Raw genomic sequence first — 25,380 nt, 5'->3', positions numbered from 1 at the left:
ACCTGTGTACACTAGATGGATGTGATGGAATGTACTGTCGTCCCTACATTTCAAGAAGAAGTAAGAATTGCAGTTGCAACAAAGCCTTGCTTGCCTACAAAGAGAGCAGCAATTTGGATTTGTTACTATGTTACCTAGAAGAATAACAAACTGTGCAAGGATGGAGGTTGTAGGAGCAAGGAGAAGTTGTCTGTAAAGTTGGTGGATGCCTATTTTCCATTTTGCAGTCCCTTGTCTCCCTCTTGTGGCCTCCTGGAGGCAACTAGCTGTGCAAAAAAAAGACAGCCTGGCGGCCGGCTGTTGCAGTGTTGCCCCCTCAGGCAACACTGAGTGACTGACTGAGCCTCACCGTCTTATATAAAGTTCAGACGGAACTTTGCACGTGTCATAGTGGAGCCCTCAGGATTCCAGAGCCAGCTTTCTGACATCATAATGGGGCCTCAGAGATAAAAGCCTGGGCCCAGGCAGTGTTGGTCAGTGCTGCTCAGCAGGCAGCACTGGACTGGACTGGATTACAGCTGATACAAGGTGTGAAGGAACAAGGGGTGGCTGTGGGCATGCACTTGCTGCCGCTGCCAGTGTTTATCTGCATGGCAGCAGGGCATTTGGGCGTTGCCAGGAAGGCGTTTTTATGTAGATTCCTCCTCTTTCAGCACTGCATTGTGGTGCAAGCAAAAGAAGCAAATCCTGTCTGGCTTCCTCTCCGGCCTTTATTCACCTCCCGTGTAGCTGTGAGTGTGTGAGCCTGCAGGGCCCCATGGAATTGCCTAGAAGTAGGCTGAATCGCTGCAAGGGCTGAACAGCAGTATCGGGCAGGCTCGGGCAACGCGCGGCCCGTTCGGGTTATCGCTTCTCGGCCTTTTGGCTAAGATCAAGTGTAGTATCTGTTCTTATCAGTTTAATATCTGATACGTCCCCTATCTGGGGACCATATATTAAATGGATTTTTAGAACAGGGAGATGGAAATAGAGCTTGCTCTGTCCACTCCACGCATTGACCTGGTATTGCAGTATTTCCAGGACCGGTGCACCCTTTCCTTATGTGTTGACTAAAAGCAGATTCCAAAAGTGTTTTTTGTCTTTGCTATTGTTTCTGTCTTTCTGAAGGGATCTCCCCTTTTAATCCCATTATTTCAACACCTGTTGGACAATGCATGAGTGATAATGAGCTCATTGATTAAATGCAATTAATGAATAGATTGCCACCTCTTGTTGTGTGTCGTCTGTGTTTCTGTGTTTCCGGCATTTCACATTGGAACACCTCATTCACCTTCCTTGTCTTCTCTCCGCCCTCCCTTTTAGGTAAGTTAAAGAGCTGCACCTGAGCCAGCCACTGATTGATTGATTGATTGATTGATTGATTGATTGATTGATTGATTGATTGATGCAGCACAACAGTCAAATAGTGGAGTGGAGTAGGGGAACAGCAAACAGCCAATAAAGAAGCCCGCCCGCTCGCCTGCCCGCCACAATGGACCTACCTGTGTACACTAGATGGATGTGATGGAATGTACTGTCGTCCCTACATTTCAAGAAGAAGTAAGAATTGCAGTTGCAACAAAGCCTTGCTTGCCTACAAAGAGAGCAGCAATTTGGATTTGTTACTATGTTACCTAGAAGAATAACAAACTGTGCAAGGATGGAGGTTGTAGGAGCAAGGAGAAGTTGTCTGTAAAGTTGGTGGATGCCTATTTTCCATTTTGCAGTCCCTTGTCTCCCTCTTGTGGCCTCCTGGAGGCAACTAGCTGTGCAAAAAAAAGACAGCCTGGCGGCCGGCTGTTGCAGTGTTGCCCTCTCAGGCAACACTGAGTGACTGACTGAGCCTCACCATCTTATATAAAGTTCAGACGGAACTTTGCACGTGTCATAGTGGAGCCCTCAGGATTCCAGAGCCAGCTTTCTGACATCATAATGGGGCCTCAGAGATAAAAGCCTGGGCCCAGGCAGTGTTGGTCAGTGCTGCTCAGCAGGCAGCACTGGACTGGACTGGATTACAGCTGATACAAGGTGTGAAGGAACAAGGGGTGGCTGTGGGCATGCACTTGCTGCCGCTGCCAGTGTTTATCTGCATGGCAGCAGGGCATTTGGGCGTTGCCAGGAAGGCGTTTTTATGTAGATTCCTCCTCTTTCAGCATTGCATTGTGGTGCAAGCAAAAGAAGCAAATCCTGTCTGGCTTCCTCTCCGGCCTTTATTCACCTCCCGTGTAGCTGTGAGTGTGTGAGCCTGCAGGGCCCCATGGAATTGCCTAGAAGTAGGCTGAATCGCTGCAAGGGCTGAACAGCAGTATCGGGCAGGCTCGGGCAACGCGCGGCCCGTTCGGGTTATCGCTTCTCGGCCTTTTGGCTAAGATCAAGTGTAGTATCTGTTCTTATCAGTTTAATATCTGATACGTCCCCTATCTGGGGACCATATATTAAATGGATTTTTAGAACAGGGAGATGGAAATAGAGCTTGCTCTGTCCACTCCACGCATTGACCTGGTATTGCAGTATTTCCAGGACCGGTGCACCCTTTCCTTATGTGTTGACTAAAAGCAGATTCCAAAAGTGTTTTTTGTCTTTGCTATTGTTTCTGTCTTTCTGAAGGGATCTCCCCTTTTAATCCCATTATTTCAACACCTGTTGGACAATGCATGAGTGATAATGAGCTCATTGATTAAATGCAATTAATGAATAGATTGCCACCTCTTGTTGTGTGTCGTCTGTGTTTCTGTGTTTCCGGCATTTCACATTGGAACACCTCATTCACCTTCCTTGTCTTCTCTCCGCCCTCCCTTTTAGGTAAGTTAAAGAGCTGCACCTGAGCCAGCCACTGATTGATTGATTGATTGATTGATTGATTGATTGATTGATTGATGCAGCACAACAGTCAAATAGTGGAGTGGAGTAGGGGAACAGCAAACAGCCAATAAAGCAGCCCGCCCGCTCGCCTGCCCGCCACAATGGACCTACCTGTGTACACTAGATGGATGTGATGGAATGTACTGTCGTCCCTACATTTCAAGAAGAAGTAAGAATTGCAGTTGCAACAAAGCCTTGCTTGCCTACAAAGAGAGCAGCAATTTGGATTTGTTACTATGTTACCTAGAAGAATAACAAACTGTGCAAGGATGGAGGTTGTAGGAGCAAGGAGAAGTTGTCTGTAAAGTTGGTGGATGCCTATTTTCCATTTTGCAGTCCCTTGTCTCCCTCTTGTGGCCTCCTGGAGGCAACTAGCTGTGCAAAAAAAAGACAGCCTGGCGGCCGGCTGTTGCAGTGTTGCCCTCTCAGGCAACACTGAGTGACTGACTGAGCCTCACCGTCTTATATAAAGTTCAGACGGAACTTTGCACGTGTCACAGTGGAGCCCTCAGGATTCCAGAGCCAGCTTTCTGACATCATAATGGGGCCTCAGAGATAAAAGCCTGGGCCCAGGCAGTGTTGGTCAGTGCTGCTCAGCAGGCAGCACTGGACTGGACTGGATTACAGCTGATACAAGGTGTGAAGGAACAAGGGGTGGCTGTGGGCATGCACTTGCTGCCGCTGCCAGTGTTTATCTGCATGGCAGCAGGGCATTTGGGCGTTGCCAGGAAGGCGTTTTTATGTAGATTCCTCCTCTTTCAGCACTGCATTGTGGTGCAAGCAAAAGAAGCAAATCCTGTCTGGCTTCCTCTCCGGCCTTTATTCACCTCCCGTGTAGCTGTGAGTGTGTGAGCCTGCAGGGCCCCATGGAATTGCCTAGAAGTAGGCTGAATCGCTGCAAGGGCTGAACAGCAGTATCGGGCAGGCTCGGGCAACGCGCGGCCCGTTCGGGTTATCGCTTCTCGGCCTTTTGGCTAAGATCAAGTGTAGTATCTGTTCTTATCAGTTTAATATCTGATACGTCCCCTATCTGGGGACCATATATTAAATGGATTTTTAGAACAGGGAGATGGAAATAGAGCTTGCTCTGTCCACTCCACGCATTGACCTGGTATTGCAGTATTTCCAGGACCGGTGCACCCTTTCCTTATGTGTTGACTAAAAGCAGATTCCAAAAGTGTTTTTTGTCTTTGCTATTGTTTCTGTCTTTCTGAAGGGATCTCCCCTTTTAATCCCATTATTTCAACACCTGTTGGACAATGCATGAGTGATAATGAGCTCATTGATTAAATGCAATTAATGAATAGATTGCCACCTCTTGTTGTGTGTCGTCTGTGTTTCTGTGTTTCCGGCATTTCACATTGGAACACCTCATTCACCTTCCTTGTCTTCTCTCCGCCCTCCCTTTTAGGTAAGTTAAAGAGCTGCACCTGAGCCAGCCACTGATTGATTGATTGATTGATTGATTGATTGATTGATTGATGCAGCACAACAGTCAAATAGTGGAGTGGAGTAGGGGAACAGCAAACAGCCAATAAAGCAGCCCGCCCGCTCGCCTGCCCGCCACAATGGACCTACCTGTGTACACTAGATGGATGTGATGGAATGTACTGTCGTCCCTACATTTCAAGAAGAAGTAAGAATTGCAGTTGCAACAAAGCCTTGCTTGCCTACAAAGAGAGCAGCAATTTGGATTTGTTACTATGTTACCTAGAAGAATAACAAACTGTGCAAGGATGGAGGTTGTAGGAGCAAGGAGAAGTTGTCTGTAAAGTTGGTGGATGCCTATTTTCCATTTTGCAGTCCCTTGTCTCCCTCTTGTGGCCTCCTGGAGGCAACTAGCTGTGCAAAAAAAAGACAGCCTGGCGGCCGGCTGTTGCAGTGTTGCCCTCTCAGGCAACACTGAGTGACTGACTGAGCCTCACCGTCTTATATAAAGTTCAGACGGAACTTTGCACGTGTCACAGTGGAGCCCTCAGGATTCCAGAGCCAGCTTTCTGACATCATAATGGGGCCTCAGAGATAAAAGCCTGGGCCCAGGCAGTGTTGGTCAGTGCTGCTCAGCAGGCAGCACTGGACTGGACTGGATTACAGCTGATACAAGGTGTGAAGGAACAAGGGGTGGCTGTGGGCATGCACTTGCTGCCGCTGCCAGTGTTTATCTGCATGGCAGCAGGGCATTTGGGCGTTGCCAGGAAGGCGTTTTTATGTAGATTCCTCCTCTTTCAGCACTGCATTGTGGTGCAAGCAAAAGAAGCAAATCCTGTCTGGCTTCCTCTCCGGCCTTTATTCACCTCCCGTGTAGCTGTGAGTGTGTGAGCCTGCAGGGCCCCATGGAATTGCCTAGAAGTAGGCTGAATCGCTGCAAGGGCTGAACAGCAGTATCGGGCAGGCTCGGGCAACGCGCGGCCCGTTCGGGTTATCGCTTCTCGGCCTTTTGGCTAAGATCAAGTGTAGTATCTGTTCTTATCAGTTTAATATCTGATACGTCCCCTATCTGGGGACCATATATTAAATGGATTTTTAGAACAGGGAGATGGAAATAGAGCTTGCTCTGTCCACTCCACGCATTGACCTGGTATTGCAGTATTTCCAGGACCGGTGCACCCTTTCCTTATGTGTTGACTAAAAGCAGATTCCAAAAGTGTTTTTTGTCTTTGCTATTGTTTCTGTCTTTCTGAAGGGATCTCCCCTTTTAACCCCTTAACGCCGAAGGACGGATATATCCGTCCTCAGCAGCTGCTAGTTAGCGCAGGAGGACGGATATATCCGTCCTGTGATCGCGCGGGTACTGACAGTTTACCCACGCGATCAGCGGCAGGAGCACGGCTGTTATACACAGCCTGGCTCCTGCTGCAACTGCCGGAATCGAAGCACGCGCCGATTCCGGCAGTTTAACCCATTAAATGCCGCTGTCAACAGTGACAGCGGCATTTAATGTGTTTGACAGAGGGGGGAGCTCCCTCTGTCTCCCGATCGGCGCCCCCGCAAACAAATCGCGGGTCGCCGTCGGGTTTCCATGACAGCCGGGGGTCTAACAAAGACCCCCAGGTCTGTCTTCAGCATCTGCCTGTTAGGCGATGCCAGAGGCATGACCTAACAGGTTGCCTGTCAGTTTTACACTGACAGGCAATAATGCTTTGGTATACAAAGTATACCAAAGCATTATATATGCGATCGGCATATCGCATAGTGAAGTCCCCTGGTGGGACTAAAAAAAAAAAAGTAAAACCGTTAAATAAAGTTTGTGAAAAAAAAAATAAAAAAAATTACAGTCAAAGTCAAATAAAACTACTTTTTTGCCCCAAAAAGTGGTTTTATTTAATAAAACGGTCAAAACAAATCACACATACACATATATGGTATCCCAGCGATCGTAACAACTTGACCAATAAAATGAACACATTAATTAAACCGCCGGATGAACGGCGTCCAAAGAAAACGCAAAAAACAATGGCAAAATGCTCTCTTTTCTCCCATTCCCCCCATAAAAAATAAAATAAAAGTTCATCTATAAGTCCTATGTACCCCAAAATAGTACTAATGAAAACTACACATTGTCCCGCAAAAATCAATCCCACGTACGGCCACATCGACGGAAAAATAAAAAAATTACGCCTCTTGGAACGCGGCGATGCAAAAACAAGTAATTTTTTTCTAAAAGGGTTTTTATTGTGCAAACGTAGAAAAAACATATAAAACCTTTACATATTTGGTATCCCCGTAATCGTGCCGACCCATAGAATAAAGTTAACATGTTATTTACGCTGCATAGTAAACGGCGTAAATTTATAACGTGAAAATTAATGCTGGAATAGCTGCTTATTTTCAATTCTCTCCTAAAATAAAGTTAATAAAAGTTAATCAATATGTTATAAGCATCTAAAAATGGTACAATTACAAAATACAACTCGTCCCGGAAAAAACAAGCCCTTATACGGCTATGTCGACGGAATAAAAAAAGAGTTACGACTCTTGGAATGCGACCGTGGAAAAACAAAAAATAATCCTTGGTCATTAACGTGCAAAATGGCCCGGTCATTAAGGGGTTAATCCCATTATTTCAACACCTGTTGGACAATGCATGAGTGATAATGAGCTCATTGATTAAATGCAATTAATGAATAGATTGCCACCTCTTGTTGTGTGTCGTCTGTGTTTCTGTGTTTCCGGCATTTCACATTGGAACACCTCATTCACCTTCCTTGTCTTCTCTCCGCCCTCCCTTTTAGGTAAGTTAAAGAGCTGCACCTGAGCCAGCCACTGATTGATTGATTGATTGATTGATTGATTGATTGATTGATTGATGCAGCACAACAGTCAAATAGTGGAGTGGAGTAGGGGAACAGCAAACAGCCAATAAAGCAGCCCGCCCGCTCGCCTGCCCGCCACAATGGACCTACCTGTGTACACTAGATGGATGTGATGGAATGTACTGTCGTCCCTACATTTCAAGAAGAAGTAAGAATTGCAGTTGCAACAAAGCCTTGCTTGCCTACAAAGAGAGCAGCAATTTGGATTTGTTACTATGTTACCTAGAAGAATAACAAACTGTGCAAGGATGGAGGTTGTAGGAGCAAGGAGAAGTTGTCTGTAAAGTTGGTGGATGCCTATTTTCCATTTTGCAGTCCCTTGTCTCCCTCTTGTGGCCTCCTGGAGGCAACTAGCTGTGCAAAAAAAAGACAGCCTGGCGGCCGGCTGTTGCAGTGTTGCCCTCTCAGGCAACACTGAGTGACTGACTGAGCCTCACCGTCTTATATAAAGTTCAGACGGAACTTTGCACGTGTCATAGTGGAGCCCTCAGGATTCCAGAGCCAGCTTTCTGACATCATAATGGGGCCTCAGAGATAAAAGCCTGGGCCCAGGCAGTGTTGGTCAGTGCTGCTCAGCAGGCAGCACTGGACTGGACTGGATTACAGCTGATACAAGGTGTGAAGGAACAAGGGGTGGCTGTGGGCATGCACTTGCTGCCGCTGCCAGTGTTTATCTGCATGGCAGCAGGGCATTTGGGCGTTGCCAGGAAGGCGTTTTTATGTAGATTCCTCCTCTTTCAGCACTGCATTGTGGTGCAAGCAAAAGAAGCAAATCCTGTCTGGCTTCCTCTCCGGCCTTTATTCACCTCCCGTGTAGCTGTGAGTGTGTGAGCCTGCAGGGCCCCATGGAATTGCCTAGAAGTAGGCTGAATCGCTGCAAGGGCTGAACAGCAGTATCGGGCAGGCTCGGGCAACGCGCGGCCCGTTCGGGTTATCGCTTCTCGGCCTTTTGGCTAAGATCAAGTGTAGTATCTGTTCTTATCAGTTTAATATCTGATACGTCCCCTATCTGGGGACCATATATTAAATGGATTTTTAGAACAGGGAGATGGAAATAGAGCTTGCTCTGTCCACTCCACGCATTGACCTGGTATTGCAGTATTTCCAGGACCGGTGCACCCTTTCCTTATGTGTTGACTAAAAGCAGATTCCAAAAGTGTTTTTTGTCTTTGCTATTGTTTCTGTCTTTCTGAAGGGATCTCCCCTTTTAATCCCATTATTTCAACACCTGTTGGACAATGCATGAGTGATAATGAGCTCATTGATTAAATGCAATTAATGAATAGATTGCCACCTCTTGTTGTGTGTCGTCTGTGTTTCTGTGTTTCCGGCATTTCACATTGGAACACCTCATTCACCTTCCTTGTCTTCTCTCCGCCCTCCCTTTTAGGTAAGTTAAAGAGCTGCACCTGAGCCAGCCACTGATTGATTGATTGATTGATTGATTGATTGATTGATTGATTGATTGATTGATGCAGCACAACAGTCAAATAGTGGAGTGGAGTAGGGGAACAGCAAACAGCCAATAAAGCAGCCCGCCCGCTCGCCTGCCCGCCACAATGGACCTACCTGTGTACACTAGATGGATGTGATGGAATGTACTGTCGTCCCTACATTTCAAGAAGAAGTAAGAATTGCAGTTGCAACAAAGCCTTGCTTGCCTACAAAGAGAGCAGCAATTTGGATTTGTTACTATGTTACCTAGAAGAATAACAAACTGTGCAAGGATGGAGGTTGTAGGAGCAAGGAGAAGTTGTCTGTAAAGTTGGTGGATGCCTATTTTCCATTTTGCAGTCCCTTGTCTCCCTCTTGTGGCCTCCTGGAGGCAACTAGCTGTGCAAAAAAAAGACAGCCTGGCGGCCGGCTGTTGCAGTGTTGCCCTCTCAGGCAACACTGAGTGACTGACTGAGCCTCACCGTCTTATATAAAGTTCAGACGGAACTTTGCACGTGTCATAGTGGAGCCCTCAGGATTCCAGAGCCAGCTTTCTGACATCATAATGGGGCCTCAGAGATAAAAGCCTGGGCCCAGGCAGTGTTGGTCAGTGCTGCTCAGCAGGCAGCACTGGACTGGACTGGATTACAGCTGATACAAGGTGTGAAGGAACAAGGGGTGGCTGTGGGCATGCACTTGCTGCCGCTGCCAGTGTTTATCTGCATGGCAGCAGGGCATTTGGGCGTTGCCAGGAAGGCGTTTTTATGTAGATTCCTCCTCTTTCAGCACTGCATTGTGGTGCAAGCAAAAGAAGCAAATCCTGTCTGGCTTCCTCTCCGGCCTTTATTCACCTCCCGTGTAGCTGTGAGTGTGTGAGCCTGCAGGGCCCCATGGAATTGCCTAGAAGTAGGCTGAATCGCTGCAAGGGCTGAACAGCAGTATCGGGCAGGCTCGGGCAACGCGCGGCCCGTTCGGGTTATCGCTTCTCGGCCTTTTGGCTAAGATCAAGTGTAGTATCTGTTCTTATCAGTTTAATATCTGATACGTCCCCTATCTGGGGACCATATATTAAATGGATTTTTAGAACAGGGAGATGGAAATAGAGCTTGCTCTGTCCACTCCACGCATCGACCTGGTATTGCAGTATTTCCAGGACCGGTGCACCCTTTCCTTATGTGTTGACTAAAAGCAGATTCCAAAAGTGTTTTTTGTCTTTGCTATTGTTTCTGTCTTTCTGAAGGGATCTCCCCTTTTAATCCCATTATTTCAACACCTGTTGGACAATGCATGAGTGATAATGAGCTCATTGATTAAATGCAATTAATGAATAGATTGCCACCTCTTGTTGTGTGTCGTCTGTGTTTCTGTGTTTCCGGCATTTCACATTGGAACACCTCATTCACCTTCCTTGTCTTCTCTCCGCCCTCCCTTTTAGGTAAGTTAAAGAGCTGCACCTGAGCCAGCCACTGATTGATTGATTGATTAATTGATTGATTGATTGATTGATTGATTGATGCAGCACAACAGTCAAATAGTGGAGTGGAGTAGGGGAACAGCAAACAGCCAATAAAGCAGCCCGCCCGCTCGCCTGCCCGCCACAATGGACCTACCTGTGTACACTAGATGGATGTGATGGAATGTACTGTCGTCCCTACATTTCAAGAAGAAGTAAGAATTGCAGTTGCAACAAAGCCTTGCTTGCCTACAAAGAGAGCAGCAATTTGGATTTGTTACTATGTTACCTAGAAGAATAACAAACTGTGCAAGGATGGAGGTTGTAGGAGCAAGGAGAAGTTGTCTGTAAAGTTGGTGGATGCCTATTTTCCATTTTGCAGTCCCTTGTCTCCCTCTTGTGGCCTCCTGGAGGCAACTAGCTGTGCAAAAAAAAGACAGCCTGGCGGCCGGCTGTTGCAGTGTTGCCCTCTCAGGCAACACTGAGTGACTGACTGAGCCTCACCGTCTTATATAAAGTTCAGACGGAACTTTGCACGTGTCATAGTGGAGCCCTCAGGATTCCAGAGCCAGCTTTCTGACATCATAATGGGGCCTCAGAGATAAAAGCCTGGGCCCAGGCAGTGTTGGTCAGTGCTGCTCAGCAGGCAGCACTGGACTGGACTGGATTACAGCTGATACAAGGTGTGAAGGAACAAGGGGTGGCTGTGGGCATGCACTTGCTGCCGCTGCCAGTGTTTATCTGCATGGCAGCAGGGCATTTGGGCGTTGCCAGGAAGGCGTTTTTATGTAGATTCCTCCTCTTTCAGCACTGCATTGTGGTGCAAGCAAAAGAAGCAAATCCTGTCTGGCTTCCTCTCCGGCCTTTATTCACCTCCCGTGTAGCTGTGAGTGTGTGAGCCTGCAGGGCCCCATGGAATTGCCTAGAAGTAGGCTGAATCGCTGCAAGGGCTGAACAGCAGTATCGGGCAGGCTCGGGCAACGCGCGGCCCGTTCGGGTTATCGCTTCTCGGCCTTTTGGCTAAGATCAAGTGTAGTATCTGTTCTTATCAGTTTAATATCTGATACGTCCCCTATCTGGGGACCATATATTAAATGGATTTTTAGAACAGGGAGATGGAAATAGAGCTTGCTCTGTCCACTCCACGCATTGACCTGGTATTGCAGTATTTCCAGGACCGGTGCACCCTTTCCTTATGTGTTGACTAAAAGCAGATTCCAAAAGTGTTTTTTGTCTTTGCTATTGTTTCTGTCTTTCTGAAGGGATCTCCCCTTTTAATCCCATTATTTCAACACCTGTTGGACAATGCATGAGTGATAATGAGCTCATTGATTAAATGCAATTAATGAATAGATTGCCACCTCTTGTTGTGTGTCGTCTGTGTTTCTGTGTTTCCGGCATTTGACATTGGAACACCTCATTCACCTTCCTTGTCTTCTCTCCGCCCTCCCTTTTAGGTAAGTTAAAGAGCTGCACCTGAGCCAGCCACTGATTGATTGATTGATTGATTGATTGATTGATTGATTGATTGATGCAGCACAACAGTCAAATAGTGGAGTGGAGTAGGGGAACAGCAAACAGCCAATAAAGCAGCCCGCCCGCTCGCCTGCCCGCCACAATGGACCTACCTGTGTACACTAGATGGATGTGATGGAATGTACTGTCGTCCCTACATTTCAAGAAGAAGTAAGAATTGCAGTTGCAACAAAGCCTTGCTTGCCTACAAAGAGAGCAGCAATTTGGATTTGTTACTATGTTACCTAGAAGAATAACAAACTGTGCAAGGATGGAGGTTGTAGGAGCAAGGAGAAGTTGTCTGTAAAGTTGGTGGATGCCTATTTTCCATTTTGCAGTCCCTTGTCTCCCTCTTGTGGCCTCCTGGAGGCAACTAGCTGTGCAAAAAAAAGACAGCCTGGCGGCCGGCTGTTGCAGTGTTGCCCTCTCAGGCAACACTGAGTGACTGACTGAGCCTCACCGTCTTATATAAAGTTCAGACGGAACTTTGCACGTGTCATAGTGGAGCCCTCAGGATTCCAGAGCCAGCTTTCTGACATCATAATGGGGCCTCAGAGATAAAAGCCTGGGCCCAGGCAGTGTTGGTCAGTGCTGCTCAGCAGGCAGCACTGGACTGGACTGGATTACAGCTGATACAAGGTGTGAAGGAACAAGGGGTGGCTGTGGGCATGCACTTGCTGCCGCTGCCAGTGTTTATCTGCATGGCAGCAGGGCATTTGGGCGTTGCCAGGAAGGCGTTTTTATGTAGATTCCTCCTCTTTCAGCACTGCATTGTGGTGCAAGTAAAAGAAGCAAATCCTGTCTGGCTTCCTCTCCGGCCTTTATTCACCTCCCGTGTAGCTGTGAGTGTGTGAGCCTGCAGGGCCCCATGGAATTGCCTAGAAGTAGGCTGAATCGCTGCAAGGGCTGAACAGCAGTATCGGGCAGGCTCGGGCAACGCGCGGCCCGTTCGGGTTATCGCTTCTCGGCCTTTTGGCTAAGATCAAGTGTAGTATCTGTTCTTATCAGTTTAATATCTGATACGTCCCCTATCTGGGGACCATATATTAAATGGATTTTTAGAACAGGGAGATGGAAATAGAGCTTGCTCTGTCCACTCCACGCATTGACCTGGTATTGCAGTATTTCCAGGACCGGTGCACCCTTTCCTTATGTGTTGACTAAAAGCAGATTCCAAAAGTGTTTTTTGTCTTTGCTATTGTTTCTGTCTTTCTGAAGGGATCTCCCCTTTTAATCCCATTATTTCAACACCTGTTGGACAATGCATGAGTGATAATGAGCTCATTGATTAAATGCAATTAATGAATAGATTGCCACCTCTTGTTGTGTGTCGTCTGTGTTTCTGTGTTTCCGGCATTTCACATTGGAACACCTCATTCACCTTCCTTGTCTTCTCTCCGCCCTCCCTTTTAGGTAAGTTAAAGAGCTGCACCTGAGCCAGCCACTGATTGATTGATTGATTGATTGATTGATTGATTGATTGATTGATTGATTGATGCAGCACAACAGTCAAATAGTGGAGTGGAGTAGGGGAACAGCAAACAGCCAATAAAGCAGCCCGCCCGCTCGCCTGCCCGCCACAATGGACCTACCTGTGTACACTAGATGGATGTGATGGAATGTACTGTCGTCCCTACATTTCAAGAAGAAGTAAGAATTGCAGTTGCAACAAAGCCTTGCTTGCCTACAAAGAGAGCAGCAATTTGGATTTGTTACTATGTTACCTAGAAGAATAACAAACTGTGCAAGGATGGAGGTTGTAGGAGCAAGGAGAAGTTGTCTGTAAAGTTGGTGGATGCCTATTTTCCATTTTGCAGTCCCTTGTCTGCCTCTTGTGGCCTCCTGGAGGCAACTAGCTGTGCAAAAAAAAGACAGCCTGGCGGCCGGCTGTTGCAGTGTTGCCCTCTCAGGCAACACTGAGTGACTGACTGAGCCTCACCGTCTTATATAAAGTTCAGACGGAACTTTGCACGTGTCATAGTGGAGCCCTCAGGATTCCAGAGCCAGCTTTCTGACATCATAATGGGGCCTCAGAGATAAAAGCCTGGGCCCAGGCAGTGTTGGTCAGTGCTGCTCAGCAGGCAGCACTGGACTGGACTGGATTACAGCTGATACAAGGTGTGAAGGAACAAGGGGTGGCTGTGGGCATGCACTTGCTGCCGCTGCCAGTGTTTATCTGCATGGCAGCAGGGCATTTGGGCGTTGCCAGGAAGGCGTTTTTATGTAGATTCCTCCTCTTTCAGCACTGCATTGTGGTGCAAGCAAAAGAAGCAAATCCTGTCTGGCTTCCTCTCCGGCCTTTATTCACCTCCCGTGTAGCTGTGAGTGTGTGAGCCTGCAGGGCCCCATGGAATTGCCTAGAAGTAGGCTGAATCGCTGCAAGGGCTGAACAGCAGTATCGGGCAGGCTCGGGCAACGCGCGGCCCGTTCGGGTTATCGCTTCTCGGCCTTTTGGCTAAGATCAAGTGTAGTATCTGTTCTTATCAGTTTAATATCTGATACGTCCCCTATCTGGGGACCATATATTAAATGGATTTTTAGAACAGGGAGATGGAAATAGAGCTTGCTCTGTCCACTCCACGCATTGACCTGGTATTGCAGTATTTCCAGGACCGGTGCACCCTTTCCTTATGTGTTGACTAAAAGCAGATTCCAAAAGTGTTTTTTGTCTTTGCTATTGTTTCTGTCTTTCTGAAGGGATCTCCCCTTTTAATCCCATTATTTCAACACCTGTTGGACAATGCATGAGTGATAATGAGCTCATTGATTAAATGCAATTAATGAATAGATTGCCACCTCTTGTTGTGTGTCGTCTGTGTTTCTGTGTTTCCGGCATTTCACATTGGAACACCTCATTCACCTTCCTTGTCTTCTCTCCGCCCTCCCTTTTAGGTAAGTTAAAGAGCTGCACCTGAGCCAGCCACTGATTGATTGATTGATTGATTGATTGATTGATTGATTGATTGATTGATTGATGCAGCACAACAGTCAAATAGTGGAGTGGAGTAGGGGAACAGCAAACAGCCAATAAAGCAGCCCGCCCGCTCGCCTGCCCGCCACAATGGACCTACCTGTGTACACTAGATGGATGTGATGGAATGTACTGTCGTCCCTACATTTCAAGAAGAAGTAAGAATTGCAGTTGCAACAAAGCCTTGCTTGCCTACAAAGAGAGCAGCAATTTGGATTTGTTACTATGTTACCTAGAAGAATAACAAACTGTGCAAGGATGGAGGTTGTAGGAGCAAGGAGAAGTTGTCTGTAAAGTTGGTGGATGCCTATTTTCCATTTTGCAGTCCCTTGTCTCCCTCTTGTGGCCTCCTGGAGGCAACTAGCTGTGCAAAAAAAAGACAGCCTGGCGGCCGGCTGTTGCAGTGTTGCCCTCTCAGGCAACACTGAGTGACTGACTGAGCCTCACCGTCTTATATAAAGTTCAGACGGAACTTTGCACGTGTCATAGTGGAGCCCTCAGGATTCCAGAGCCAGCTTTCTGACATCATAATGGGGCCTCAGAGATAAAAGCCTGGGCCCAGGCAGTGTTGGTCAGTGCTGCTCAGCAGGCAGCACTGGACTGGACTGGATTACAGCGCTGTGGGCATGCACTTGCTGCCGCTGCCAGTGTTTATCTGCATGGCAGCAGGGCATTTGGGCGTTGCCAGGAAGGCGTTTTTATGTAGATTCCTCCTCTTTCAGCACTGCATTGTGGTGCAAGCAAAAGAAGCAAATCCTGTCTGGCTTCCTCTCCGGCCTTTATTCACCTCCCGTGTAGCTGTGAGTGTGTGAGCCTGCAGGGCCCCATGGAATTGCCTAGAAGTAGGCTGAATCGCTGCAAGGGCTGAACAGCAGTATCGGGCAGGCTCGGGCAACGCGCGGCCCGTTCGGGTTATCGCTTCTCGGCCTTTTGGCTAAGATCAAGTGTAGTATCTGTTCTTATCAGTTTAATATCTGATACGTCCCCTATCTGGGGACCATATATTAAATGGATTTTTAGAACAGGGAGATGGAAATAGAGCTTGCTCTGTCCACTCCACGCATTGACCTGGTATTGCAGTATTTCCAGGACCGGTGCACCCTTTCCTTATGTGTTGACTAAAAGCAGATTCCAAAAGTGTTTTTTGTCTTTGCTATTGTTTCTGTCTTTCTGAAGGGATCTCCCCTTTTAATCCCATTATTTCAACACCTGTTGGACAATGCATGAGTGATAATGAGCTCATTGATTAAATGCAATTAATGAATAGATTGCCACCTCTTGTTGTGTGTCGTCTGTGTTTCTGTGTTTCCGGCATTTCACATTGGAACACCTCATTCACCTTCCTTGTCTTCTCTCCGCCCTCCCTTTTAGGTAAGTTAAAGAGCTGCACCTGAGCCAGCCACTGATTGATTGATTGATTGATTGATTGATTGATTGATTGATTGATTGATTGATGCAGCACAACAGTCAAATAGTGGAGTGGAGTAGGGGAACAGCAAACAGCCAATAAAGCAGCCCGCCCGCTCGCCTGCCCGCCACAATGGACCTACCTGTGTACACTAGATGGATGTGATGGAATGTACTGTCGTCCCTACATTTCAAGAAGAAGTAAGAATTGCAGTTGCAACAAAGCCTTGCTTGCCTACAAAGAGAGCAGCAATTTGGATTTGTTACTATGTTACCTAGAAGAATAACAAACTGTGCAAGGATGGAGGTTGTAGGAGCAAGGAGAAGTTGTCTGTAAAGTTGGTGGATGCCTATTTTCCATTTTGCAGTCCCTTGTCTCCCTCTTGTGGCCTCCTGGAGGCAACTAGCTGTGCAAAAAAAAGACAGCCTGGCGGCCGGCTGTTGCAGTGTTGCCCTCTCAGGCAACACTGAGTGACTGACTGAGCCTCACCGTCTTATATAAAGTTCAGACGGAACTTTGCACGTGTCATAGTGGAGCCCTCAGGATTCCAGAGCCAGCTTTCTGACATCATAATGGGGCCTCAGAGATAAAAGCCTGGGCCCAGGCAGTGTTGGTCAGTGCTGCTCAGCAGGCAGCACTGGACTGGACTGGATTACAGCTGATACAAGGTGTGAAGGAACAAGGGGTGGCTGTGGGCATGCACTTGCTGCCGCTGCCAGTGTTTATCTGCATGGCAGCAGGGCATTTGGGCGTTGCCAGGAAGGCGTTTTTATGTAGATTCCTCCTCTTTCAGCACTGCATTGTGGTGCAAGCAAAAGAAGCAAATCCTGTCTGGCTTCCTCTCCGGCCTTTATTCACCTCCCGTGTAGCTGTGAGTGTGTGAGCCTGCAGGGCCCCATGGAATTGCCTAGAAGTAGGCTGAATCGCTGCAAGGGCTGAACAGCAGTATCGGGCAGGCTCGGGCAACGCGCGGCCCGTTCGGGTTATCGCTTCTCGGCCTTTTGGCTAAGATCAAGTGTAGTATCTGTTCTTATCAGTTTAATATCTGATACGTCCCCTATCTGGGGACCATATATTAAATGGATTTTTAGAACAGGGAGATGGAAATAGAGCTTGCTCTGTCCACTCCACGCATTGACCTGGTATTGCAGTATTTCCAGGACCGGTGCACCCTTTCCTTATGTGTTGACTAAAAGCAGATTCCAAAAGTGTTTTTTGTCTTTGCTATTGTTTCTGTCTTTCTGAAGGGATCTCCCCTTTTAATCCCATTATTTCAACACCTGTTGGACAATGCATGAGTGATAATGAGCTCATTGATTAAATGCAATTAATGAATAGATTGCCACCTCTTGTTGTGTGTCGTCTGTGTTTCTGTGTTTCCGGCATTTCACATTGGAACACCTCATTCACCTTCCTTGTCTTCTCTCCGCCCTCCCTTTTAGGTAAGTTAAAGAGCTGCACCTGAGCCAGCCACTGATTGATTGATTGATTGATTGATTGATTGATTGATTGATTGATTGATTGATTGATTGATTGATGCAGCACAACAGTCAAATAGTGGAGTGGAGTAGGGGAACAGCAAACAGCCAATAAAGCAGCCCGCCCGCTCGCCTGCCCGCCACAATGGACCTACCTGTGTACACTAGATGGATGTGATGGAATGTACTGTCGTCCCTACATTTCAAGAAGAAGTAAGAATTGCAGTTGCAACAAAGCCTTGCTTGCCTACAAAGAGAGCAGCAATTTGGATTTGTTACTATGTTACCTAGAAGAATAACAAACTGTGCAAGGATGGAGGTTGTAGGAGCAAGGAGAAGTTGTCTGTAAAGTTGGTGGATGCCTATTTTCCATTTTGCAGTCCCTTGTCTCCCTCTTGTGGCCTCCTGGAGGCAACTAGCTGTGCAAAAAAAAGACAGCCTGGCGGCCGGCTGTTGCAGTGTTGCCCTCTCAGGCAACACTGAGTGACTGACTGAGCCTCACCGTCTTATATAAAGTTCAGACGGAACTTTGCACGTGTCATAGTGGAGCCCTCAGGATTCCAGAGCCAGCTTTCTGACATCATAATGGGGCCTCAGAGATAAAAGCCTGGGCCCAGGCAGTGTTGGTCAGTGCTGCTCAGCAGGCAGCACTGGACTGGACTGGATTACAGCTGATACAAGGTGTGAAGGAACAAGGGGTGGCTGTGGGCATGCACTTGCTGCCGCTGCCAGTGTTTATCTGCATGGCAGCAGGGCATTTGGGCGTTGCCAGGAAGGCGTTTTTATGTAGATTCCTCCTCTTTCAGCACTGCATTGTGGTGCAAGCAAAAGAAGCAAATCCTGTCTGGCTTCCTCTCCGGCCTTTATTCACCTCCCGTGTAGCTGTGAGTGTGTGAGCCTGCAGGGCCCCATGGAATTGCCTAGAAGTAGGCTGAATCGCTGCAAGGGCTGAACAGCAGTATCGGGCAGGCTCGGGCAACGCGCGGCCCGTTCGGGTTATCGCTTCTCGGCCTTTTGGCTAAGATCAAGTGTAGTATCTGTTCTTATCAGTTTAATATCTGATACGTCCCCTATCTGGGGACCATATATTAAATGGATTTTTAGAACAGGGAGATGGAAATAGAGCTTGCTCTGTCCACTCCACGCATTGACCTGGTATTGCAGTATTTCCAGGACCGGTGCACCCTTTCCTTATGTGTTGACTAAAAGCAGATTCCAAAAGTGTTTTTTGTCTTTGCTATTGTTTCTGTCTTTCTGAAGGGATCTCCCCTTTTAATCCCATTATTTCAACACCTGTTGGACAATGCATGAGTGATAATGAGCTCATTGATTAAATGCAATTAATGAATAGATTGCCACCTCTTGTTGTGTGTCGTCTGTGTTTCTGTGTTTCCGGCATTTCACATTGGAACACCTCATTCACCTTCCTTGTCTTCTCTCCGCCCTCCCTTTTAGGTAAGTTAAAGAGCTGCACCTGAGCCAGCCACTGATTGATTGATTGATTGATTGATTGATTGATTGATTGATTGATTGATTGATGCAGCACAACAGTCAAATAGTGGAGTGGAGTAGGGGAACAGCAAACAGCCAATAAAGCAGCCCGCCCGCTCGCCTGCCCGCCACAATGGACCTACCTGTGTACACTAGATGGATGTGATGGAATGTACTGTCGTCCCTACATTTCAAGAAGAAGTAAGAATTGCAGTTGCAACAAAGCCTTGCTTGCCTACAAAGAGAGCAGCAATTTGGATTTGTTACTATGTTACCTAGAAGAATAACAAACTGTGCAAGGATGGAGGTTGTAGGAGCAAGGAGAAGTTGTCTGTAAAGTTGGTGGATGCCTATTTTCCATTTTGCAGTCCCTTGTCTCCCTCTTGTGGCCTCCTGGAGGCAACTAGCTGTGCAAAAAAAAGACAGCCTGGCGGCCGGCTGTTGCAGTGTTGCCCTCTCAGGCAACACTGAGTGACTGACTGAGCCTCACCGTCTTATATAAAGTTCAGACGGAACTTTGCACGTGTCATAGTGGAGCCCTCAGGATTCCAGAGCCAGCTTTCTGACATCATAATGGGGCCTCAGAGATAAAAGCCTGGGCCCAGGCAGTGTTGGTCAGTGCTGCTCAGCAGGCAGCACTGGACTGGACTGGATTACAGCTGATACAAGGTGTGAAGGAACAAGGGGTGGCTGTGGGCATGCACTTGCTGCCGCTGCCAGTGTTTATCTGCATGGCAGCAGGGCATTTGGGCGTTGCCAGGAAGGCGTTTTTATGTAGATTCCTCCTCTTTCAGCACTGCATTGTGGTGCAAGCAAAAGAAGCAAATCCTGTCTGGCTTCCTCTCCGGCCTTTATTCACCTCCCGTGTAGCTGTGAGTGTGTGAGCCTGCAGGGCCCCATGGAATTGCCTAGAAGTAGGCTGAATCGCTGCAAGGGCTGAACAGCAGTATCGGGCAGGCTCGGGCAACGCGCGGCCCGTTCGGGTTATCGCTTCTCGGCCTTTTGGCTAAGATCAAGTGTAGTATCTGTTCTTATCAGTTTAATATCTGATACGTCCCCTATCTGGGGACCATATATTAAATGGATTTTTAGAACAGGGAGATGGAAATAGAGCTTGCTCTGTCCACTCCACGCATTGACCTGGTATTGCAGTATTTCCAGGACCGGTGCACCCTTTCCTTATGTGTTGACTAAAAGCAGATTCCAAAAGTGTTTTTTGTCTTTGCTATTGTTTCTGTCTTTCTGAAGGGATCTCCCCTTTTAATCCCATTATTTCAACACCTGTTGGACAATGCATGAGTGATAATGAGCTCATTGATTAAATGCAATTAATGAATAGATTGCCACCTCTTGTTGTGTGTCGTCTGTGTTTCTGTGTTTCCGGCATTTCACATTGGAACACCTCATTCACCTTCCTTGTCTTCTCTCCGCCCTCCCTTTTAGGTAAGTTAAAGAGCTGCACCTGAGCCAGCCACTGATTGATTGATTGATTGATTGATTGATTGATTGATTGATTGATGCAGCACAACAGTCAAATAGTGGAGTGGAGTAGGGGAACAGCAAACAGCCAATAAAGCAGCCCGCCCGCTCGCCTGCCCGCCACAATGGACCTACCTGTGTACACTAGATGGATGTGATGGAATGTACTGTCGTCCCTACATTTCAAGAAGAAGTAAGAATTGCAGTTGCAACAAAGCCTTGCTTGCCTACAAAGAGAGCAGCAATTTGGATTTGTTACTATGTTACCTAGAAGAATAACAAACTGTGCAAGGATGGAGGTTGTAGGAGCAAGGAGAAGTTGTCTGTAAAGTTGGTGGATGCCTATTTTCCATTTTGCAGTCCCTTGTCTCCCTCTTGTGGCCTCCTGGAGGCAACTAGCTGTGCAAAAAAAAGACAGCCTGGCGGCCGGCTGTTGCAGTGTTGCCCTCTCAGGCAACACTGAGTGACTGACTGAGCCTCACCGTCTTATATAAAGTTCAGACGGAACTTTGCACGTGTCATAGTGGAGCCCTCAGGATTCCAGAGCCAGCTTTCTGACATCATAATGGGGCCTCAGAGATAAAAGCCTGGGCCCAGGCAGTGTTGGTCAGTGCTGCTCAGCAGGCAGCACTGGACTGGACTGGATTACAGCTGATACAAGGTGTGAAGGAACAAGGGGTGGCTGTGGGCATGCACTTGCTGCCGCTGCCAGTGTTTATCTGCATGGCAGCAGGGCATTTGGGCGTTGCCAGGAAGGCGTTTTTATGTAGATTCCTCCTCTTTCAGCACTGCATTGTGGTGCAAGCAAAAGAAGCAAATCCTGTCTGGCTTCCTCTCCGGCCTTTATTCACCTCCCGTGTAGCTGTGAGTGTGTGAGCCTGCAGGGCCCCATGGAATTGCCTAGAAGTAGGCTGAATCGCTGCAAGGGCTGAACAGCAGTATCGGGCAGGCTCGGGCAACGCGCGGCCCGTTCGGGTTATCGCTTCTCGGCCTTTTGGCTAAGATCAAGTGTAGTATCTGTTCTTATCAGTTTAATATCTGATACGTCCCCTATCTGGGGACCATATATTAAATGGATTTTTAGAACAGGGAGATGGAAATAGAGCTTGCTCTGTCCACTCCACGCATTGACCTGGTATTGCAGTATTTCCAGGACCGGTGCACCCTTTCCTTATGTGTTGACTAAAAGCAGATTCCAAAAGTGTTTTTTGTCTTTGCTATTGTTTCTGTCTTTCTGAAGGGATCTCCCCTTTTAATCCCATTATTTCAACACCTGTTGGACAATGCATGAGTGATAATGAGCTCATTGATTAAATGCAATTAATGAATAGATTGCCACCTCTTGTTGTGTGTCGTCTGTGTTTCTGTGTTTCCGGCATTTCACATTGGAACACCTCATTCACCTTCCTTGTCTTCTCTCCGCCCTCCCTTTTAGGTAAGTTAAAGAGCTGCACCTGAGCCAGCCACTGATTGATTGATTGATTGATTGATTGATTGATTGATTGATTGATTGATTGATTGATTGATGCAGCACAACAGTCAAATAGTGGAGTGGAGTAGGGGAACAGCAAACAGCCAATAAAGCAGCCCGCCCGCTCGCCTGCCCGCCACAATGGACCTACCTGTGTACACTAGATGGATGTGATGGAATGTACTGTCGTCCCTACATTTCAAGAAGAAGTAAGAATTGCAGTTGCAACAAAGCCTTGCTTGCCTACAAAGAGAGCAGCAATTTGGATTTGTTACTATGTTACCTAGAAGAATAACAAACTGTGCAAGGATGGAGGTTGTAGGAGCAAGGAGAAGTTGTCTGTAAAGTTGGTGGATGCCTATTTTCCATTTTGCAGTCCCTTGTCTCCCTCTTGTGGCCTCCTGGAGGCAACTAGCTGTGCAAAAAAAAGACAGCCTGGCGGCCGGCTGTTGCAGTGTTGCCCTCTCAGGCAACACTGAGTGACTGACTGAGCCTCACCGTCTTATATAAAGTTCAGACGGAACTTTGCACGTGTCATAGTGGAGCCCTCAGGATTCCAGAGCCAGCTTTCTGACATCATAATGGGGCCTCAGAGATAAAAGCCTGGGCCCAGGCAGTGTTGGTCAGTGCTGCTCAGCAGGCAGCACTGGACTGGACTGGATTACAGCTGATACAAGGTGTGAAGGAACAAGGGGTGGCTGTGGGCATGCACTTGCTGCCGCTGCCAGTGTTTATCTGCATGGCAGCAGGGCATTTGGGCGTTGCCAGGAAGGCGTTTTTATGTAGATTCCTCCTCTTTCAGCACTGCATTGTGGTGCAAGCAAAAGAAGCAAATCCTGTCTGGCTTCCTCTCCGGCCTTTATTCACCTCCCGTGTAGCTGTGAGTGTGTGAGCCTGCAGGGCCCCATGGAATTGCCTAGAAGTAGGCTGAATCGCTGCAAGGGCTGAACAGCAGTATCGGGCAGGCTCGGGCAACGCGCGGCCCGTTCGGGTTATCGCTTCTCGGCCTTTTGGCTAAGATCAAGTGTAGTATCTGTTCTTATCAGTTTAATATCTGATACGTCCCCTATCTGGGGACCATATATTAAATGGATTTTTAGAACAGGGAGATGGAAATAGAGCTTGCTCTGTCCACTCCACGCATTGACCTGGTATTGCAGTATTTCCAGGACCGGTGCACCCTTTCCTTATGTGTTGACTAAAAGCAGATTCCAAAAGTGTTTTTTGTCTTTGCTATTGTTTCTGTCTTTCTGAAGGGATCTCCCCTTTTAATCCCATTATTTCAACACCTGTTGGACAATGCATGAGTGATAATGAGCTCATTGATTAAATGCAATTAATGAATAGATTGCCACCTCTTGTTGTGTGTCGTCTGTGTTTCTGTGTTTCCGGCATTTCACATTGGAACACCTCATTCACCTTCCTTGTCTTCTCTCCGCCCTCCCTTTTAGGTAAGTTAAAGAGCTGCACCTGAGCCAGCCACTGATTGATTGATTGATTGATTGATTGATTGATTGATTGATGCAGCACAACAGTCAAATAGTGGAGTGGAGTAGGGGAACAGCAAACAGCCAATAAAGCAGCCCGCCCGCTCGCCTGCCCGCCACAATGGACCTACCTGTGTACACTAGATGGATGTGATGGAATGTACTGTCGTCCCTACATTTCAAGAAGAAGTAAGAATTGCAGTTGCAACAAAGCCTTGCTTGCCTACAAAGAGAGCAGCAATTTGGATTTGTTACTATGTTACCTAGAAGAATAACAAACTGTGCAAGGATGGAGGTTGTAGGAGCAAGGAGAAGTTGTCTGTAAAGTTGGTGGATGCCTATTTTCCATTTTGCAGTCCCTTGTCTCCCTCTTGTGGCCTCCTGGAGGCAACTAGCTGTGCAAAAAAAAAGACAGCCTGGCGGCCGGCTGTTGCAGTGTTGCCCTCTCAGGCAACACTGAGTGACTGACTGAGCCTCACCGTCTTATATAAAGTTCAGACGGAACTTTGCACGTGTCATAGTGGAGCCCTCAGGATTCCAGAGCCAGCTTTCTGACATCATAATGGGGCCTCAGAGATAAAAGCCTGGGCCCAGGCAGTGTTGGTCAGTGCTGCTCAGCAGGCAGCACTGGACTGGACTGGATTACAGCTGATACAAGGTGTGAAGGAACAAGGGGTGGCTGTGGGCATGCACTTGCTGCCGCTGCCAGTGTTTATCTGCATGGCAGCAGGGCATTTGGGCGTTGCCAGGAAGGCGTTTTTATGTAGATTCCTCCTCTTTCAGCACTGCATTGTGGTGCAAGCAAAAGAAGCAAATCCTGTCTGGCTTCCTCTCCGGCCTTTATTCACCTCCCGTGTAGCTGTGAGTGTGTGAGCCTGCAGGGCCCCATGGAATTGCCTAGAAGTAGGCTGAATCGCTGCAAGGGCTGAACAGCAGTATCGGGCAGGCTCGGGCAACGCGCGGCCCGTTCGGGTTATCGCTTCTCGGCCTTTTGGCTAAGATCAAGTGTAGTATCTGTTCTTATCAGTTTAATATCTGATACGTCCCCTATCTGGGGACCATATATTAAATGGATTTTTAGAACAGGGAGATGGAAATAGAGCTTGCTCTGTCCACTCCACGCATTGACCTGGTATTGCAGTATTTCCAGGACCGGTGCACCCTTTCCTTATGTGTTGACTAAAAGCAGATTCCAAAAGTGTTTTTTGTCTTTGCTATTGTTTCTGTCTTTCTGAAGGGATCTCCCCTTTTAATCCCATTATTTCAACACCTGTTGGACAATGCATGAGTGATAATGAGCTCATTGATTAAATGCAATTAATGAATAGATTGCCACCTCTTGTTGTGTGTCGTCTGTGTTTCTGTGTTTCCGGCATTTCACATTGGAACACCTCATTCACCTTCCTTGTCTTCTCTCCGCCCTCCCTTTTAGGTAAGTTAAAGAGCTGCACCTGAGCCAGCCACTGATTGATTGATTGATTGATTGATTGATTGATTGATTGATGCAGCACAACAGTCAAATAGTGGAGTGGAGTAGGGGAACAGCAAACAGCCAATAAAGCAGCCCGCCCGCTCGCCTGCCCGCCACAATGGACCTACCTGTGTACACTAGATGGATGTGATGGAATGTACTGTCGTCCCTACATTTCAAGAAGAAGTAAGAATTGCAGTTGCAACAAAGCCTTGCTTGCCTACAAAGAGAGCAGCAATTTGGATTTGTTACTATGTTACCTAGAAGAATAACAAACTGTGCAAGGATGGAGGTTGTAGGAGCAAGGAGAAGTTGTCTGTAAAGTTGGTGGATGCCTATTTTCCATTTTGCAGTCCCTTGTCTCCCTCTTGTGGCCTCCTGGAGGCAACTAGCTGTGCAAAAAAAAGACAGCCTGGCGGCCGGCTGTTGCAGTGTTGCCCTCTCAGGCAACACTGAGTGACTGACTGAGCCTCACCGTCTTATATAAAGTTCAGACGGAACTTTGCACGTGTCATAGTGGAGCCCTCAGGATTCCAGAGCCAGCTTTCTGACATCATAATGGGGCCTC

General features: G+C 47.5%; 16 non-coding genes across 16 annotated transcripts; all 16 read left to right on the top strand.

The window, feature by feature from the left end:
* The first annotated feature begins 845 nt into the window (after positions 1 to 845).
* LOC142730082 (U2 spliceosomal RNA) lies at positions 846 to 1,036 on the top strand. Its single transcript, XR_012878745.1, has one exon. It is a non-coding gene; the product is annotated as a U2 spliceosomal RNA (small nuclear RNA).
* A 1,288-nt stretch (positions 1,037 to 2,324) lies between these two features.
* On the top strand, positions 2,325 to 2,515 carry LOC142730081 (U2 spliceosomal RNA). The gene has a single exon (XR_012878744.1). It is a non-coding gene; the product is annotated as a U2 spliceosomal RNA (small nuclear RNA).
* Positions 2,516 to 3,795: 1,280 nt separating this feature from the next.
* Positions 3,796 to 3,986, top strand: LOC142730080 (U2 spliceosomal RNA). Its single transcript, XR_012878743.1, has one exon. It is a non-coding gene; the product is annotated as a U2 spliceosomal RNA (small nuclear RNA).
* Positions 3,987 to 5,262: 1,276 nt separating this feature from the next.
* On the top strand, positions 5,263 to 5,453 carry LOC142730079 (U2 spliceosomal RNA). Its single transcript, XR_012878742.1, has one exon. It is a non-coding gene; the product is annotated as a U2 spliceosomal RNA (small nuclear RNA).
* Positions 5,454 to 8,087: 2,634 nt separating this feature from the next.
* Positions 8,088 to 8,278, top strand: LOC142730078 (U2 spliceosomal RNA). The gene has a single exon (XR_012878741.1). It is a non-coding gene; the product is annotated as a U2 spliceosomal RNA (small nuclear RNA).
* A 1,288-nt stretch (positions 8,279 to 9,566) lies between these two features.
* Positions 9,567 to 9,757, top strand: LOC142730031 (U2 spliceosomal RNA). The gene has a single exon (XR_012878698.1). It is a non-coding gene; the product is annotated as a U2 spliceosomal RNA (small nuclear RNA).
* A 1,284-nt stretch (positions 9,758 to 11,041) lies between these two features.
* Positions 11,042 to 11,232, top strand: LOC142730077 (U2 spliceosomal RNA). The gene has a single exon (XR_012878740.1). It is a non-coding gene; the product is annotated as a U2 spliceosomal RNA (small nuclear RNA).
* A 1,280-nt stretch (positions 11,233 to 12,512) lies between these two features.
* LOC142730076 (U2 spliceosomal RNA) lies at positions 12,513 to 12,703 on the top strand. The gene has a single exon (XR_012878739.1). It is a non-coding gene; the product is annotated as a U2 spliceosomal RNA (small nuclear RNA).
* A 1,288-nt stretch (positions 12,704 to 13,991) lies between these two features.
* On the top strand, positions 13,992 to 14,182 carry LOC142730075 (U2 spliceosomal RNA). Its single transcript, XR_012878738.1, has one exon. It is a non-coding gene; the product is annotated as a U2 spliceosomal RNA (small nuclear RNA).
* A 1,259-nt stretch (positions 14,183 to 15,441) lies between these two features.
* LOC142730072 (U2 spliceosomal RNA) lies at positions 15,442 to 15,632 on the top strand. Its single transcript, XR_012878736.1, has one exon. It is a non-coding gene; the product is annotated as a U2 spliceosomal RNA (small nuclear RNA).
* Positions 15,633 to 16,920: 1,288 nt separating this feature from the next.
* Positions 16,921 to 17,111, top strand: LOC142730071 (U2 spliceosomal RNA). Its single transcript, XR_012878735.1, has one exon. It is a non-coding gene; the product is annotated as a U2 spliceosomal RNA (small nuclear RNA).
* A 1,300-nt stretch (positions 17,112 to 18,411) lies between these two features.
* Positions 18,412 to 18,602, top strand: LOC142730070 (U2 spliceosomal RNA). The gene has a single exon (XR_012878734.1). It is a non-coding gene; the product is annotated as a U2 spliceosomal RNA (small nuclear RNA).
* Positions 18,603 to 19,890: 1,288 nt separating this feature from the next.
* LOC142730069 (U2 spliceosomal RNA) lies at positions 19,891 to 20,081 on the top strand. Its single transcript, XR_012878733.1, has one exon. It is a non-coding gene; the product is annotated as a U2 spliceosomal RNA (small nuclear RNA).
* Positions 20,082 to 21,361: 1,280 nt separating this feature from the next.
* LOC142730068 (U2 spliceosomal RNA) lies at positions 21,362 to 21,552 on the top strand. The gene has a single exon (XR_012878732.1). It is a non-coding gene; the product is annotated as a U2 spliceosomal RNA (small nuclear RNA).
* A 1,296-nt stretch (positions 21,553 to 22,848) lies between these two features.
* LOC142730067 (U2 spliceosomal RNA) lies at positions 22,849 to 23,039 on the top strand. The gene has a single exon (XR_012878731.1). It is a non-coding gene; the product is annotated as a U2 spliceosomal RNA (small nuclear RNA).
* Positions 23,040 to 24,316: 1,277 nt separating this feature from the next.
* On the top strand, positions 24,317 to 24,507 carry LOC142730066 (U2 spliceosomal RNA). The gene has a single exon (XR_012878730.1). It is a non-coding gene; the product is annotated as a U2 spliceosomal RNA (small nuclear RNA).
* Positions 24,508 to 25,380: the final 873 nt, after the last annotated feature.

This window comes from Rhinoderma darwinii, unplaced genomic scaffold (genome assembly GCF_050947455.1).
Source record: "Rhinoderma darwinii isolate aRhiDar2 unplaced genomic scaffold, aRhiDar2.hap1 Scaffold_742, whole genome shotgun sequence".
In the NCBI taxonomy this organism is placed as follows: domain Eukaryota; kingdom Metazoa; phylum Chordata; class Amphibia; order Anura; family Rhinodermatidae; genus Rhinoderma; species Rhinoderma darwinii.
Note: the sequence above shows the minus strand (reverse complement) of the source record. Positions and strands in the feature narration are given on the sequence as shown.